The sequence below is a fragment of the Camelus bactrianus genome, chromosome 6 (genome assembly GCF_048773025.1).
Source record: "Camelus bactrianus isolate YW-2024 breed Bactrian camel chromosome 6, ASM4877302v1, whole genome shotgun sequence".
NCBI classification, from domain to species: Eukaryota; Metazoa; Chordata; class Mammalia; order Artiodactyla; family Camelidae; genus Camelus; species Camelus bactrianus.
In genome coordinates this window covers 45,018,722-45,037,391 of record NC_133544.1, presented here as the reverse complement: position 1 = coordinate 45,037,391, position 18,670 = coordinate 45,018,722, and the positions used below count along the sequence as shown (strand labels likewise).

At 32.9% G+C, this 18,670-nt stretch overlaps 1 long non-coding RNA gene across 13 annotated transcripts in view; it reads left to right on the top strand.

The window, feature by feature from the left end:
* Positions 1–738: 738 nt before the first annotated feature.
* LOC105078446 (uncharacterized) overlaps positions 739–18,670 on the top strand; it is a 618,316-nt gene continuing 600,384 nt past the window's right edge. For all 13 annotated transcript variants that reach the window (XR_012507535.1, XR_012507538.1, XR_006718939.2 and 10 more), the window contains exon 1: positions 739–995. This is a non-coding gene — a long non-coding RNA (uncharacterized LOC105078446). The remainder of the gene's footprint in view (positions 996–18,670) is intronic.

Below are 18,670 nucleotides of genomic sequence, written 5' to 3'. Positions count from 1 at the left end.
CTATGGAAAACAGTATGGAGGGGCCTCAAAAAATTAAAAATAGAACTACCATATGATTCAAAGTTTCACTTCTGGGTATTTACTCAAACACACATATATATATACACATACACATGCACACACAAACAATGGAATATTGCTCAGCCACAAGAAAAGAAGAAATCTTGCCGTTTGCGACAACATGGATAGATCTAGAGGGTATTATGTTAAGTGAAATAAGTCTGAGAAAGACAAATAGCATGTGATCTCATTTATAAGTGGAATCTAAAAAACAAAACAAATAAAAGTGAAACAAAAAAAATGAAAACAGACTCAGAGCTACAGAGAACAAATGGCTGGTTGCCAGAAGGGAGGAGATGAGGGGGTGGCTGAAGTAGGTGAAAGGGATTAAGAGGTACCAACTCCCAGTTATACATAAACAAGTCACTTCATGCAATGTATGGTGTAAGAAATGTGGTCAATAATACTGTAATAATTTGAATGAGGACAGGTGGTTACTAGACTTATTGGTGGTAATATTTTCATAAGGCATGCAAACATCAAATCATTACAGAGTGCGCTGGAAACTGTCATAATATTGTACATCAATGATATTTCAACAGCAACAAAAAAGAACGGAAAGAGGAAAGTTAGTGTTTTCTTTCATGATCTTTGCTCTATCACTAATTAACAGGAAGACTGGTCATGTCACAGGCTGATGAAATAGCAAGTTCTGTATGCCTAAAGAGAAGTGGGGCAGAGGCCGAGGGGAAGTGGAGGAGCAGCAGAAAGTTCAGAGATGGGACACTGGGCACCAGATAATGCTGCTGTGCCTTATGAGCAAAGTTTAGAAACTTACAATGTATCCAAAAAGTCATAAGAAGCAATGGCAATATTTTAAATTTGGTGGTATCAGTATCATAATTTAAAAGTTCACTGTCCAGACTGTTGAAGATAGTTTAGATTGTACTTGAAGATGAACTAGCACATCACAGCAGAAAGCCAAGCAAGAGACTGTAAGTAGTAGTTGAAACTAAGTGGGAAAATGATGATGGTTTGAGGAATATTGAGACATTTAAACTACTGGGCTCAGTGTTTAAATGTAGGAAGACAAGGCATGGGGGAGATGGAATCGGATTCTCAGGTTTGTTTGTTTTTTGTTTTTTGTTTTTTTCTGTGGGCTTCATGGTTTTGTAATTCATTGAAATGGAAAATACAAGAGGAGGAATAGCAATGACTCAGAAACAGAACATTTTCCTTAATTATTAAACAAATTAGTCATTCCAGTCTGATGTCTTTACAGACATTTTTTTTTCCCCTGAAATAATGTTCTGATATTTGTTACATTGGTCCAATGGAACCAACCAATTTAGATCTGAAAGGGACGTGTGATGTTGTATTCATGCTTTGCAGAAATCTCCATGAATGAAAGAGAGAGCCTCTTAGGAGAACTGAGTGCTTTAAACTAAATACAATAATTTCACAGCTGCTGACTTGAATAATATAACCAGGCTCTGTATGATAGCCTCTTGTTCAACATTTCAAGGAGATCCTATAACTAAAATAAATTTTCTAGAGGCAAGCCGTCAATCTTTCAGTTTCACTTGGCTCCAGTCTATGGAGGGAATCTGATAACCAGAAACACAGGATTGAAAATGATGCATGAAATAAAATGTTCAAACTATATCGAAAAGTTAAAAGGGTAATGAGATTGGATGTGCATCCTGATTACCAATTTGTCTCCCTTCCTAAAGAACCACATTCTGACAGAGGCCTTTTGATGTTCCTTCCAGTGTACTTACACTGTCCACCTCAATACACACTCACACCCACCCAGTACAAAAGCAAATGCAGTTGTTCTAACTCTGCTCTTGGAAAAGAAAAATTATTCTATCTTACCCAATTTTTCTCTTGCTGCCTTCTGATCCACATGTTCCAGGCTATACCTGGAGATAAGGGGCCTCTAAATGGATACAAGGGAAATGTGAGATTAATAGAGAGAATGCAGCATGATGGAAAGGGTGTTCAGATCTGGCTTCAGGTTTAGACTCCAAATCTTTGTGGCCGTGTGATGATGATCATGCATCAGCCTCAGTTTCCTCGTGTGCAAAATGGAACTCATCTTAAGAGTTAGTGGGCTGGTGAAATTAAATACGTGTTTTAAATTTGATGATGTTGAAATAAAAATGATCTACTTGGAACATTCATACATTGTGATAAATCTAACACAAATGTTCAATGTCTTGAATCTTTGTTGTTTACCAAAATGCTAATTCTGTTAAATATTTTTACTTAATTCATACCTTTTTATTTAAGCATAAATTGTATTAGTTTAGAATCTTACTTTAAATGCCATACTTGGATAATAATAAAGTTTGAAACTTAAAGGGAAATTGTTAAAGGAATTATCAATAGGGTTATTTAGGGCCCAAATCTCTCTAGATCTGAAATGTCTAACAATTGAAATTATTATTAACTTTAAGAATAAGTATCTAAGTTTAGTATGTAAGTGAGCTTGATGTGTACTCTGTTTAAAAGTAGTAGAATATTACTTAAAAATTGGAGAGTTATATTAATTATATTCAAGTTTCTTTTACTAACCTCTATGCTATACCTTCTACAGAAAACTGTCTTAAATTTGTGTATATTTATCAGTGTGTGCTCATGTCTGTATGGGGGGAAATAGATTCTATTTTCTCTGAATATATGTGTGCATCTTCCATTTCCACTTGAAAAATCCCAAAGTTTGAAAACATACTAGTAATATTTTATAAGTTTGAAGGTTTCATAATGCTATGATAAATTAGTTTTGAAAATAATTATTTTGATGTCATCAAAATAATTTGATGATGACATCAAAATAATAATATTGGGTGTTGCTGCCCAAGAAATAGATATTAAGGAAAGAAAAATAACAGGAAGAAATAATTAGTTGAAAAGTAATAAAATCACGAGAAAATCTGGAAACTGTATGTAAATAAATCCCCAGGACCAGATGGAATTTCCCCAAAGTTTTGAAAGAACTCAAGGGTGAAATTGTGAAATTGTTAGACAAAGTGCATTTCCTGTTGGAACAAAAACTGCAGTGTCAGGGTACAAAAACCCTGCCAATGTGACGGACATCTACAAGACACTCTGCAAACACAGTGTTGAGAGTCCATTCTTTGGTGCCCACGTGGGTGGGATACATAGAAAAGAGTGGATGATAGATCATTTTATATTTTGAAAAAGCAACTTGAATTTTATAAGCAAAAAACAAAAAAGCAAACCTCTTACTAAGCATTTTTAAAATTAATTTATCAAGAATTTCAAAAAGTCATTTTGGCATTGCTCTTCTGCCAAGAGTAATGCCAGAATGACTGCTCTTCTTTTTATCGTGTGTACTCTTTAGAGACAGGAATTTAAAAAGAGTTCATACATCTGGATGTCAAAGTGTCAATAGTGATGTTTCACTGTAAACCATATTTCTTGCCTGATCTATATTTTTAAACATTCATAGGAAAATCAAGTACAAGTAGTAAACTCCCAGGTGTAAAACAATTTTAAAAGTATTGGAGGTTAGATGACACAAAAAGTCACACACACACAAATAAGTCACAAAAGTTGTTGTCAAAGGATTTACCCATACACACACACACACACACACACACACACACACACACACATGCACATACAAAGCAGAATAGCAGAACTAAAAGCTCACACTGAAATGAGAAATTTTCAGTCAAGCAAAACTGCAGCAGGTGGCAAACTCAATACTATTATTATCCAAATTGCTGTTGAAGACTAAAAATATAGCCTCAGAAACATTGAAACTAGTTCATGAATTAGCCAGTTTTTGCACGGGGTTGGGGATGCTTAAAAATTCTTAAACTTTGTGAATTTCCTGGGCTAGATAGATTATTGATTAGAAAGAGAATGCCATAAGCTGACTTATTCATACTATGGTCAGATGATACATCTACCTGTCTAATAGCTAATTTTGGAACCTCATTGCAAATACGTGGAAAGGGAAGTCAGTCTTACAGGTCTGAGATAATATCAAGTATTTAAACAATAGTCTGTTCAAATAATTGTTAGTATGTTTGTCACTGAAGATAGAAAATAAGAAACAGCTCCACGTCTCAAGAATCACACGGTTACACAGTAAGTGGGGCAAATGCTCATGTATGTATAACATCTCTCCCTTTATTCATAGCTTCAGCCATGACCAGGGCCTACAGATACAAAAATGTGAAAATCCAAAATTGCCTTTACCTACTGTTACCTGAAAGGGAAGAGAGCTCTGGGGCACTTGCAATCCAGCTCCGTACTAGGGAAAGTTCTGGGCCTGATTCTGTCTCAAATGTGTCCAATTATTAATTCTAGACTTTGACTTCTCTTTAGTCTGAAGGGAAAATGCCAGCAAAGCGGGGAGAAATAAATTTTGTTGAGACAAATTGTAAGAGAATGTCGTGGAAGACCGGTCTTCTCTTGTGAACAGAATTTGCCTTGTGGTCTCCAGGAAACAACCATCGTTCGTGGGAAGGGGAGGCTGATAAACTGGAGATGGGTACCTGCAGTGAACTCTAGCCAGACTGAAAAAAAATGGCTTTGCCAAGAAATAGGATGGAAAATGATAAGGGAAGACAAGTGGAGAGTGAAGCTTAGTTATTTCTCAGAGTTTTCCTGAGAGAAGCTTAATTTCAGCAGTTTGTTTTGTTTTCAAAATATTTGCCTGATTTTATTCTCCTATGATCCTTACAATCATTTTGATAGTTAGCACTGCTTCTGGTTTTGCATATATGGAACTGATTATTTGTCACAGTGGGAGTGGGTACATTTAGATTTATTCCCAGCTGTGGAGGAAAAAAATATGCTGCTTTATGACAGTACAAAGAGGGGTCAAAGAGATCCAGATATTAGAGAGAATCATTTCCAAACACATAGCGCTTGCTATTTCTTAAATAGCAGGGTGACATTTATTTTAATGCTATTTAAACGCATCAAGATTCAACCATACTGCCCTGCACGCATGTATTCATGAGAAAATCTGCATTTCGTGCATAATCTGTGGAATTGTGAGCTAAACATGTTTCATTTTTACATAGTTATTAAATATCAAAAATATGTTTTCATTAATCAGCTGGCATTTAATTAATGTAAAATATCCATGTGATTAAATCTCAATTAGATGCCCACTCAAAACAGTGACATTTCATGTGTTATTAGACAACCTTACTGCCCACCCAGATGGCATGCAATAAAAACATTAGCCAAATATTTTACCATGACTGGATGAATGAACTAAAGCACATCCGTCTTAATAAAATACATTATAGACCAAGCCTCTGCAATACAGCCAACAATGAACTCATTACCATAACAGATTGGTGTTCACTCTAACATATGCTGCCAATCGAACATGTTTTGCATTTGTGTGTATAGACAGGCAGATGCAGATGTGTACTACTCTATGTTGGATCTCAAGCACATTGTACTTAGTATTAAGTAATAAGCACAAAGCTGGTGAGTTAGGGAGTTATGAATCTGAGCATATCTAATGACCACTTGGGTTATCCAGTGGAAGTATGCTATTAGAATTATTGAACAACTATTTATCACAATATGGATATTCCTCAATAGAGAGACATCTATTTACTTTTTCATTACTGGTTAGACAGTCGGATCACGATGTATCTGAAGCAGAACACAACTGTTTTTACCAATAGTTGTAATGATAAACATTCTTTATTAGAAGGCACCAGGTATTCTAAGAGTTTTATCTAGATTATGGAATTAAATTAACAAGCTGAAGAAATATTAATATTACAGACATATTTTACTGAGAGAAATAAAAAAGGAAAAGCTGAATTAATCTCCCCCAAAGGGCTACTAAAGTTAGTTGATCTTGCTAGTGGGGTTCAGGTCCATGCAGTTGACTTCAAAATTCATACACAATCTGCTGTGTTTTCTCTTTGAATACATTCACTCAGAGCCGTAACATCAGTGTTGTTCACTGAACAGAGAACAGCTTTGTTTATCAGACTGTAAGATCATCAAGTAAAGGCACGATTCTTATTGATTTCTGTAATCCAGATACCTAATATACTGCTTAAAATAAGAGTAGACATTCAGTATGCTTGAATGATTAAACAAATGATGATCTATTGATTGCTGAGTAGCTGATAAATAAGATGTCCTTGGATACATTGACTTTTTAATTTTTTTTTTATTAAGACTTTATTTTTTTAGAGCAGTTTAAGGTTCACAGTAAAATTTGGGAGAAAGTACAGAGAGATTTCCCATATACCCTTTTCCGTCATAGCCTCCATTTTCAGCATCCCCTACCAGAGTAGTACCTTTGTTACAATTGATATACATACACTGACACATCATAATCATCTGAAGTATGTAGTTTACATTATGGTTCATTCTTGGTGTTGTAAAAATTGACCTTTAAAGACATATTTGTTGATCATTTCTTCATACAAGTGACTAGTTGGATTGAGACTTAGCCGACTTCTCAAAACTACACATATAAAATGTATACACCTACATATACCTTTATACGTAAATGGATATATACATATAGATGAAAATGTATTTGCTGAGAGGGATTTTACACATTGCTGCAATGATCAAAGGCTGAATTGTACTATCTTTTTTTTTTTTTTTTTTTTTGGTAATAGATTTACTTACATCTTTTCCATGAAAGAAAAAAAAAACTGTTTCAGAACACAATTTTACAGCCTGCGTGCACTCTGGTGAATGAGTGAAGGTAGTAATTGCTGACTTATCTCACCTTTTCTGTGACTGGAATCTCTTTCAGCCATTAGCTGGCATGACAGTGTTTGCTTCTCATTTTTCATTTAATGATACAGCTCTATTTACCTTTTTTTGGATACCAAGGGTGAATTGGTTGACATTCATGTAATCATTGTCTTGACAATAAAAAAATTACTTAGTACAGTGGGAGATCATACACTAAATAACACCCCAGGCATTATTTTAAAATACTCAAATTTATCACAAATTTTTGGATTTTCCTGTATTATTTTCACATTTTTAATTAGTGGAGATATCAGGCACAGCGTGTCCATATTTTTCAGAGCAATGGCTTGTGTAATCACGTTATTCACTACAGCATTTCTCTAAAATATGATTTGGAAAAGTTAAACAATTTTGTAAAATTCTTTATTCACATTCCATTGAATGTTAAGTCTAACACTTACTTCACAAGTGGAAACATTTCTTTGGTAATTAGTAGTCATTCTGATTTCATTTTCCTCCAGTTCTGTCTTCTAATTCATATTCTGCATCACTCTAGATTGACTTGGTTTATAAAATATCTCATTCAGTAAATCCATCTTTCAAAACCCTCATTATTCTCTTTGCTTCTCAGGGTTAAACCCTAAGTTACTTCGAAAGACAAGAAATGAACACCAAAGGTTGACTCTCTTTCCCATTACTCTTCCCCATTAGTTATTTTTGTTCACTCTGGCAGTAATGTTCTTCCCTATTTAGGATTCGTCTCTGAGACAAAAAGATCAGCTGAATGGGCTTCAGGGTCACTTGCAGTTTGGAGCTCTACAGGGGATAAAGTTGGGTATGGTGTAGCATTCCAAAAGAAAATCAAGAGTGTATTTCTGAAACAAGGACACAAGGCTTTATTCAAGAGAATAGCTATGTTCAGAATCAGAAGACAGTTGTATAGAGGTCTGGAGGGAAGGCAAACAACAGAATAAGCAGTGAGGTCAGTGCATTGGAAATCTAAGAACGTAGAAACAAGGGCAAAGTATGAATCCAATTGAGCAGTTTGAGTCATTCATCCGACAGGCATATATCACAGGGTAGTTTTTTACATGGTGCCCACACACAGAATTTCAGTGTGGATGGATCAGTATAGCTATTTACACATTGAGTTGGGGTGAGCTTGAGTTCACTAAAACTGTTGTTTTATGAGACCTTGTTTTTTATGAGCCTTCCATAGAAGGCTGCAGCACATTTAAAAGTCCTTTAAGAATGAAATGTGAGCTCTCCTTGTTGCTGGAATTGAACTGATATCTGTGGTTACACGAGGCAAGAACCATCCATATGGAGCACTCTAGTTCTTTTTTTATTTTAATCTTGATTGTCAAGACAGGATTGTCAAAACAGGGAATCATAAAATCTGGGTTCAGAAGAGAACAGTGAACAGGCTAAATATACTTGAGGGCAACTCTGAGGTCTGAAATTGGGATTGATACTCTAGGATACTTGGAATGGATTAAAGTGACATGATCCTGTGATCTCACAAAAGGTACTGGTGGTAGAGTTGGCCCCCTAGAAGGGTCTATCAGAATTTTATAAGCCTAGAGTTATTGACTGTCAGATAGCTTTATCATCCTATTTAACATTTTAGGAAAAAGATTGCTGAGATTATAATTTCCATAGAGGTGAGTTGAAGTTTATGGGAGGACCTTCACAGGCAAACTTGATCATGGGGAGAGGGTGACATAATTATCCTTTTGGGAGGGGACATATCATATAAGGACCTTGTTCAAAATCTCAATCGTATCTTCTGTCTGGATTTTAGTTTGGAAGAAGCCAATATTGAAAACAATAATTTCTGGAGGAACTTGAGGACTATTAATTGAGAAACATTTCCAAGAATACTACAAAACTTTCACTGATATTTTAAATAGTATATCCTTATGTTTTTAAGTGTCTTTGTTGATGTTTAGAAATTTAGTAAAAGAGATCTATTACTCTTATATTCAATAATTTGTAAACTTACTATAATTTCTAATAAAATCCATAATTCCTTTTGGGTTTTCTATTTAGAAAATAACTTAATCTGTGCCTAGTGACAATTTTGTTTCTTTCTTTCCAAACTTTATGCCTTTAATTTAATTTTCCTAAGTTATTACTTGTCTAGGTCCACCAATACATGTTTGATAAAAACTATGTCAGATATTGGCTTTTCCTGATTTTAAGGAAATTCTTCTGATATCGTTTATTAAGGGTAGTAATTGTTGTAGGTTTTGGTAGCTACTCTGTCAGATTAAGAATGTCACCTTCTATTACTGTTTTCTAAGTTTTCATTTGCTTATTTTTAAAAATAAATGGTGAAATTTATCACATCTTTTCTAAATCTATGAAAATGATTTTTTCCCTTAAGCTTGTTATATAATCACTTGCAATTTTTTTTTTAATGGCTTCATTTTTTTTTAAAGTAATTCTAGATTGGATGGACTAATATTTGTTAAAAAGTTTTCCCTCTATCTTCACTAGGGAGATTATTTTATAATTTTGTTTGCTTTTGCAACCAAGATTATTTTTAGCTCAGAAAGAGTTGAGTTACAATTCTTATTTTTCTTTGTTATCTGAAAGAGTTTGCATAGACCAGAATTATCTCTTATTTGCTGTTTTGCTGGAATTTTCCTTCAAACCAAACTCAGTTGATATTTTTAACTGTTTTCTCCAATTCATTAATGACTCTGCAGTTATTTACAATTTCTAATTCTTTGTAAGATTTTAAATGTTATATTTTTCTAGAAATTTATTCTTTTCATATGTTTTTAAATGTATTAGAACAAAGAGTTTCATGATATTGTCTATTATATATTCTTCATCTTTGATAACCTTTTCTTTTTCAACTTGGTTTATTTGTGTCTCTTCAATCATTCATCAGTAAGACAAGATATTGGACTTCACTACTGATTTTTAAGAAAAAAACTATGTATATTTCGATCACCTCTATTGTAACATTTTTTTATCCTTTAATTTCTGTTTCATTCTTTAATTTTTCCACTCAAAGTCATGCTCAGTCTTACTTTAAGCATGTACTAGTTCAACTTTCCCCTTATTTCTTTATTTATATAGTCAACTAATTGATTATCAGACTTTTTCTTTTCTAATGAAAGAATGCAAGGACATAATTCCTCCTCCAAATATCACTTATTCAGAATTTTTACTTTTGATATATAATATTTCAATTTTTATTCAGCTCCAAATATTTAATGCATGTGATATTTAAATATTATTGTTTAAATTTCCAAAACTATGGTTATCTTTTCTGCCCATTAATTGTTGATATTAAATTTGATGTCATAGGCAGAGAATAGCATGTATGACACATATTTTTAAAATTTGTTGAGATTTTCTTTATGACTTCTTTTTAAATTAAGTTTAGAAGCCCTTTGGATCCATGGGGCCAGATTTTTAAAAATGACTTGTAAATCTGTATTAATTATGGCAAAAAATATTTTTGTCATCTTCTTAGTATGTGTGTGTGTGTACTGGGTCTTAAATCAGTTTCCATTTAAAGGAATTGCATTAAATCTTTCAGGTCCCTGTATTTCAAGATCAGAATCCATGACTTCTTATATCACAAATATTTTCAAATGTTTCTTGTGCTAATGGACAAGGTTGTTTTATCTAGTATCTGGATACATGGTTTTATATATAGCCATTGAATTAAATTGTTTAATTACATGGTTCAATTTTTTTATGTTTACTTGTTTATAATTAAAGGAACAATAATTGAAAAAATAGTGTCAGAAAAACCTCAAAATGATGACAGATTTGTTGATTAGTCATTACATTTCTATGAATCTTATAATACATATTTAGACCATTTATTTCATGAACATAATTTTATAGTTATGTTGGCCTAATGAATTGTGCTTTTTAATCATTTACATGTATGATATAATTAATAATACATTCAAGAAAAAAGCATATAATTCAATTTTATACATTTTGCATACATATTCAAAGACTGATTAACAAATACAGTGGATATAAATTGGAGGTGTCAAAATTAACAATTAAAATATTTAAATAAAGAATAACAAAATGGTAATAGTAATTCACACAAACTGATGAACTGAGGGGTAGATTTAGGGGTAAGATTGTCTCTCTGAACTATGCATCTAAGGGTTAAGAGGAAAAGAGAGAAAAATAAGATTATTCTCAGAGAGAATGTTTAAAGCCTGTGGCCTTTTAGCAAAGTTTTATTAGGAAATTCTTGAATATTCTGAACAATTGTTTAAAAATTTGGAAAGGGGTCAGAGTGCCCCCAGAAATCACACATGATAATATAGGATAATCTTTCCTTTGGAAATTAGACAGGAAAAGCAATTGGCCAAAAATAAATAGAAAGTAGGAAATTCCTTTGTTTAAAATTTTGGAAAGGAAAGGAAACACCACATTACCCCCTCCAACAAAGAAAAAGGTAATGTAGAAAATTCCTTTATAGTTAGCTTATTTTCCAGGCTTTTAAATAATTGCCTCTGTGTTACTTAATCAATTTATTGACAGATACTTTTATCAACATAAAACAATGAAACTACATAACATTATGAATACATTTAAAAGGAAAATAAGTGATCATTGCTACTATCAGAAATCCTTAATTATTTTTGGTATAGTTAAGAACAGATTCCTCATTATAAAAACAATACATGTTAATTTTATTAAAAATTAAAAGTTACAGATAATTTGAAGACAGTAAAAAAAAAAACCCTTTTAATTCTCAGTGCAGAGATAATCACAGTTGATATGTATAATTACAGATCATCCTTGTAGATATATGCAGAGAGTAGTCATGAAGGTCTTTTATGTCAATGAATGTTAATGACCAAAATGATTTCTAATAGGTGAAAAGTATCCACAGTGTGATGATTTTTTTACTTTGGGCATTTACTTTGTTTTTAATTCATTGCATAATTACAGTTACCTTCCTGCATTATTTTCTTGGGATTTATTTTCAGAAATGGTATTATTGGAGTGAAGGAAATGAACACTTCTAAGGACTTTTAAAACAATTTGCTAAAATTGGACTAAATCACACTCCCAAAATCAGTTTAAGAGAACTCTGTATCTCTGTACTCCTGTCAATATTTTTTTCTTAAAATTGCAACTGTGGGAATTATATGTAAATATATATGGATAGATAGATACCCTTTTATTATTATTGCACAATGACCTATTTGAATAGAAATTTCCTTAATGAATAAAATAGCTTTTTATGGCAAAGTAATAAATTATTAGTCATGGGTGACAGAAATACATTGCCATTCCTCTGAAATATATTTTTCCCTCTAAAAAATGTATTATATGTATTTGATTAATGAGTATGTTTCTTCTTCTGTCATGAATCTATGAGAATTTTTTGTTGGTAAATGATAATTTTCATTTTAACTTTATGAATTTAAGGATTATTGGTTTCCTTATGTGAATAAGTTAGAACCTACTGAATGATTAAAATAAACGTATTTTTAGAAAATAATTGAAAATGTTTCCTATTTTTCAGCATTTGAATTAAGCCAGATCAAATAACAACATTTAATTTAATTTGAGAAAATAGTTTGTGTATGAATATTATAAAATGGAGTAAACTTTGGAAAGGTGTCAAAATTTTAAAATAGTTTTTCTTAGGGTTTAATAGAATTCAAACTTACACAAATAACTAAAGATATCAAATTTAATTTAACAGATTGTTGTTAATCATATTGTTTGTGATACTGTGTTAATTTGAGACTCATAAACAACATCCATTTAATATGGAAATTAGTGATATTATATTTCATATTCTTGACAAACCCTTTAATTTTCTGAGGCTAGAGATTAAGGGGCTTGACTTTCAGTCTGGTGTTTATCATTTAATCTTGGCACAAAAGTTTTATCTTCATGACATTACTAAGTAATTTTATCACTTTTCAAATTCCCTACCCTGATACTTTCGATATTTCCCTAGTGGGCAGTCATTACTTCTGAACACCCTACTTAAGTGAGGTCCACTCCCATATGTGTCATTACATTTCAGCACAGCACTTGTTTTCTTTTCCAACATTAATACGAATTATCGCTATTACATCCAACATATTGTGAGAACCTATCATATTCACTCTTATAATGCTAGAGTTTAGTTGAAGCATGAACAATGCTCTTTTGTGTTTAGAGTTGGAATCTATTAGAATCATGCTTACCTTTATTTAAAATTGTTTAAAACTTCTGCAAAAAGAAGAAAACAGGCCAAGCTTTCTTTCAAAATCATTACTGGAAATTATTCCTCTTGTTTTGATAATTTTTTTTTGAAATTTTTGATTGAAGTGTAGTTGATTTACAATGTTATTTTCAGGTGTATAGCAAAGTGATTCAAATATATATATACACATATATATTTTCATTTCAGATTCTTTTCCAATATATGTTATTATAAGAAACTGAATATAGTTCCCTGTGCTATACAGTGGGTCCTTGTTGTTTATCTATTTTGTATATAGTAATGTGTGTCTGTTAATTCCCAACCCCTAATTTATCCCTCCCCTCACTTCCCTCTTTGGTAACCATGGTTTGTTTTCTATGTCCATGAGTCTATTTCTGTTTTGTAAATAGAATTTGTTTTGATAATTTAAATGAACCAAAGAAGCTAGCACTTTTTAGGGAAAACCAAATATATACATTTCTGAAAGTTCATTTTCATTTCACCTAAAATTGTCAGCCATATAGATGATTGCCCAGAGAAGAATCAGCAAATGATTTTTGACTGAGCATTTTCAAAATAATTATTTTGAAATGTGGAGGTTGAATAAAGGATGGGGAGGCAACTTTTTTTTTTAATATCTACCAACATTGGCAGTGCTGAAGGAGCTGGATAAGATGTAGGAGACTTTGAAAAGAACTACAATATGCTACCCACAAGAGGAGGTATTAATGTGACACTAAACTGTATCTTTAGATCTCTCTGACTGCTTTCAGGCTTTTATCTTTATAGCTCTTTTGTCCTGGCAATATTTTCTTCATAATGCTTATTTGGAGTTTCTCTGTGAAGATTTTGTGCTCTGGAATTAATACCCATAATGTACCTTGAAAAGATTTTAGCTATTACCTTGTACATTCATTAATATTGTGAATAGCTATAGCAGTCCTATTTTTTTTCAACGATGTAATTTGATGAACATTTTCCTTAGTAAATCATAGTTGTGCATGTTATTTTTCCTTCGTAATTAAACAAAACTACAAATGCACTGTAATATTTCACTTAGGGTTATAATTTTATGTAATTTATTTCAATATCAATATATACACACTATTTTAAATTTTTAAAATATTATATGAAAGTTTATAACAGATGTGAGGTAATTCTGCTAAAGCAGTTTTTTTTTTCCTTCCTCTGCCCTTTCCTTCTACTTTTCTTCCTCCCACATCAAGTTACTCATGTTAATAATTTGGTATTCATTTTTATGTATTTTTATACTTGTCAATATAATCCTATTAGGGCTTTTATAAATATAGTGGATTTGTGGGTCAAGGTATGACAAAAATGAGTTAATTGTGTGAATTGTTCTGCATCTTGTTTTTCTCACTCCAAACATATCAAATCTTGTGACTCAGTTATTTTTCACATATTCTCCTACTGTCTCCCCAAAATCGTTCTGTTAATGTTGAAAAAGTGAACCCCACTTTTTCCCCCAAGTGAGTAGTCAATTATGCCAACACTACTTGTTGAATCAGGTGTGGCTGATGACTCAAAATGAAGGGAATCTGCAGGCAGCCTTCTCTTTCTATTCTTCCACAAAGGTACCAGGAGGAAGTCATACTGCTCCCTAGTCTTCTAGGACTTTCTGCAGGAGCAGCAAGGACCTAGCCCCTTCTCTTAGCCCTCCCTGGGGTTCTTGGTGGCCTCTGAGGTCCAACCCATTCATGCATGTTGGACAGTGCCAACTTTACCCACAAAGGACGGCCAAACTTTCTGGAATCCCCAGCTTTCTAATCTTTACCTCAGATTTCATTAGTAATGAAACATTCTCTGATCAGTTATCTGCTGACCTATAATGGGAGGAAAGTGCTATGGCATCTTTTCCTACTGGGATTCTCATATAGCCCTTTTATTGTCAGCCAATAGTCAATAGGTGGGCCCAGTAACTTCTGTGCTCTGAAGAGGAATACAGATGAGGAAGGGAGGAGAGTGAGAAAAATACAAGTTCACCGTTGTCTCAGAGATTTTCACCCATGATTCCACCAATTCAGAAGAAAAAATATGAGGTGGGAAAATCTATGTGTTAGAGATCAAGTAATATTTTTAAAATAATAGCATTTTATTCAAAGTCTGGACATGTGCCTTTTTCCTCTTTGGGGACTGTTAAATAAGGTGATGTTATTTCAAAGCATGCATGCAAATACATATACACACAGATTTAGGTATTTATGACTATACACACACACACACACACACACATGCACACACACACACTACTTCACATCTTATTTTGGTTGTATCAGGTACCATGTCCCTTGTAGCCAACAGTCCCAGTGATGGAATGTGACATAAAACCTGTGTTTATATTTGAAATTACTGCATCATAAACACAGTTAAATGTTTTCTAGGAAAAAAACCTTTCTTTATTGGTACTTTCAGATGTTTTCTACCACAAGTTATCAGCAACATTTATCCTGGGCATCTGCATCAAAATTCATGTGCAACTAGCCTGCCTAGTCAAGCATTATATTCTTTACTTTGTATTCAAGACGGTTGAATGATTCTACTTTGTTTGAGTGGCACTCCGCCACATGTATATTACAGCACAAGGGGAACTTGGGAGAATCACTGAAGCTAACCATACATTACATGCATGGTGCACGCCAGATGTCTCTTCTTACCTTGTTATGGTTTCATAAGCTACACTGACATTGTCATTAAGTTCAAAAATTTGATTCTGCTTACTTTGCCATCCTTCAAATACACGCCTGGAAGGCTGTTGCTTAGAATTTGCATACAGAGAGAGTTCTATCACCAACCCTTGTAAATAATTATGTTATTCCATTTATTCATAATAAGTAATAAAAGAGTCAATTCAGAAGTAAGAAATCACACCAAGCAAGAGCATGAAGCCATTGTAAAAGTTCCATCACTGAATTTTCTCTTCTGCAGCATTCTCATATAAAACCACCATTTCTCGGCCTCTCTTTTACTCGCTTTTGGAGTCATTTGTCTTTTATGGTGTGTACTAACATCTATGACTGAGTCTGTAAAATGCCACAAATTGGATAAGACTAAGACTGAAGCATTCACCTCATTAAAGTTTGTGTAGCTTAGTTATACAGCTCAGTTTAGCTTTGTGGTATAAAGCTGGAAACGCTGATCTTCCCTTAATTATGCCATCGATGGCTGTCTGACATGTGGACCTAATGTCTGAGTTTGCCCAAGTAATGCTTGAAGGTCTGCAGCATGAGGAAATGCTCACGTGCTTGGACCATTGCTTTTCCATTATAAATGCTACAAGTCTTTCAATGACATTTCACAGTAATCCAAAATTCACTTAAGATTCAACCTGTATTGTTTTTATAAACAGCCATTGTATAGAAGGGTTGGGTGCTGGGATAATTAAACAGTTCAATGTATTTTTCTCATTTGCTTATGTATTTCTGAGTAAGTTCAGCTTTGACTTAAGTTACTTAATAGTTTTCTATTTTTATTACTGATGCTTTGATTGCTTTTTGTTGAGTAAATCATTAATTAAAGCTTACAAGTATTATTTTAACTATATTTTGCTCTAATTGAGTTATTGCTCATATCTCTTATTTAATTATACTCTCCTACTCACTGCTTTAAAGATAAGCATCCTAGAGAGTTGTTTCTATTGTTAGCCATCAACATTTTTCTTCCTATGAACATACACTTCTTTGGCATTGTGGGATATTTCAATAATTTTTCTTGATGAACAGACTTATGATTGATCTCCATAAAGAGTGGGCAAGTTTGTTCCTATTACATATGTTTTGGTAAATTGCCATCCTAATTTCTATAGAGAATAATTTTCTATGATATGATGTTGGTCTCAATCTCTTCTATTTCTTTTCTGTATTATCGTCCTTTAGTTTACATTTCTTGCTCCTTCCTCCCTTTTAGAAATCACAAATATTTAAAACTGTTTAAAGCAGGGTTGACTAATGCATTTACCACTTATTTCATTTTAATCTTTCAGTATCTTTTGAAGATGCTGAAATAGAAAGACCTCTTATTTTCTATCAACTTTGCTATTGTAGTCTTTCAACTTTGCTCACCATTATCAAATAATAGTATTATATAAAAAGAATTTTAAAACTTAAAGGATGATCAGAATTCCAGGTTCTCTATAGATGGCTAAATTGATATTGTATTCATATACAGTATAATTTATTTTAAAAATTTCTACCATCCAATACTTAATACTTTCCCATATATTAATAATAAGACTGTAACAATGCATATTATATAACCTGTAAGAGGATATAATGAGGTAACTTTATATTAGTCTTTAACTTTCCTTTTAAATGTGGACAAGTAGTTCTTTCCCACCCCAACTCCAATGACTTGGTAATCACTCTTCATAAATAAAAAGTTGCGCTTCATTTTGAATCAGCACACAAACATTCCATTCAATAATTTAAATGTCTACTCTCATGTATTAATCAAAAGTTCCCTCTTGATTTAAAATGGAGGCCTCTCTCACCCTTCAGTGTGGAATTGTTGTAAGCCAGAAAACTGTAGTTGAGAAAAGGACATGGTTGATTTTTAAGGTTTTCCTTCTGCAGTCTTTAGACTTCTGACTATTTAAAGATGGACGCATGTGGGGGTAGGAGTGAGGGAGCAGGATCTTCTCCCTGATGGGTGTGTCAAGGTGATTGGCATTAATACACTTTAAACTTAGCAGATGCTTCACGATGACATTTTAGGTGCTAGCTGTTGTCTTTTGATCACCAAACTCTCTTTTATCAGCCCCTCCAAACCCACTTTCATTTTTGGATGAAAGTGGGAGGTCAGCTAAAGATTGACAACCTTTTATTCTACAACATTCTTTTCATATATATAGTGAGGAATCTAATGTAGCTCTTGGAAACCTGGCATCTATTATCATAATGTCTCAGCAGGAACTAGAGCAGAAAACATCCCCCTTCTGACATAAATATTTGACTGCACCTCTAACTTGTTAGGGTTGTTGTTGTATTTGTTTTATTTTTCCCCTTGAGCATAGACTCAAAAAATGTGTCACTGCACTGGAAGACAATGCGCATTTTTAAAACTCATAAGACATATTGGAAGGCAATTTTTCAGAAAAGTTGGTCCAATTTTTATAATCCACCACCCACCCTCAAAAGTGCATCTCTCTCTCTCAACTCTAGCCTCCAAAATTTCATTGTTACTGTTTTGATGATTCAGTGAGTTAATCGTAGATTGTCTTTATGTTTTAATTCACATGGATTTAATCATTAGCAAGGTTGATCCTCTTTGCATGTTTACCAGATGTCTGTCTTCTCCTATGTTTTATTTAACCACGCCATTTGTCCATTTGCTGAGATAGCAATTTTGTTCAATGCCTTAAATACATACATACAAAATAATGTATAGTATAGTATAAATAACAGGCATAATGTATTATATAATTAGTAACAAACCATCACTCAGTGTAAGAACTAAAGCATGGCCAACACATTTGGAGCCCATCTGGTGTGACCCTTATGTTGTAAATAGACAATTTTTATTAACAGTATTTTTACAAGCATTTCTAAATTGTTACTTTTGTTATGAATTTTTATAAATACTTATTTAATTATTAAGTTGAAAAGTAGATAAACATTGAGCATGTGGTTTGTAAATGAGTTTGAAATATAATTTATATTAAGAATAATTTATAGCTTTGTTTGCACTTTCCAGAGGCATGTTTGCACTTATTCGAATCTT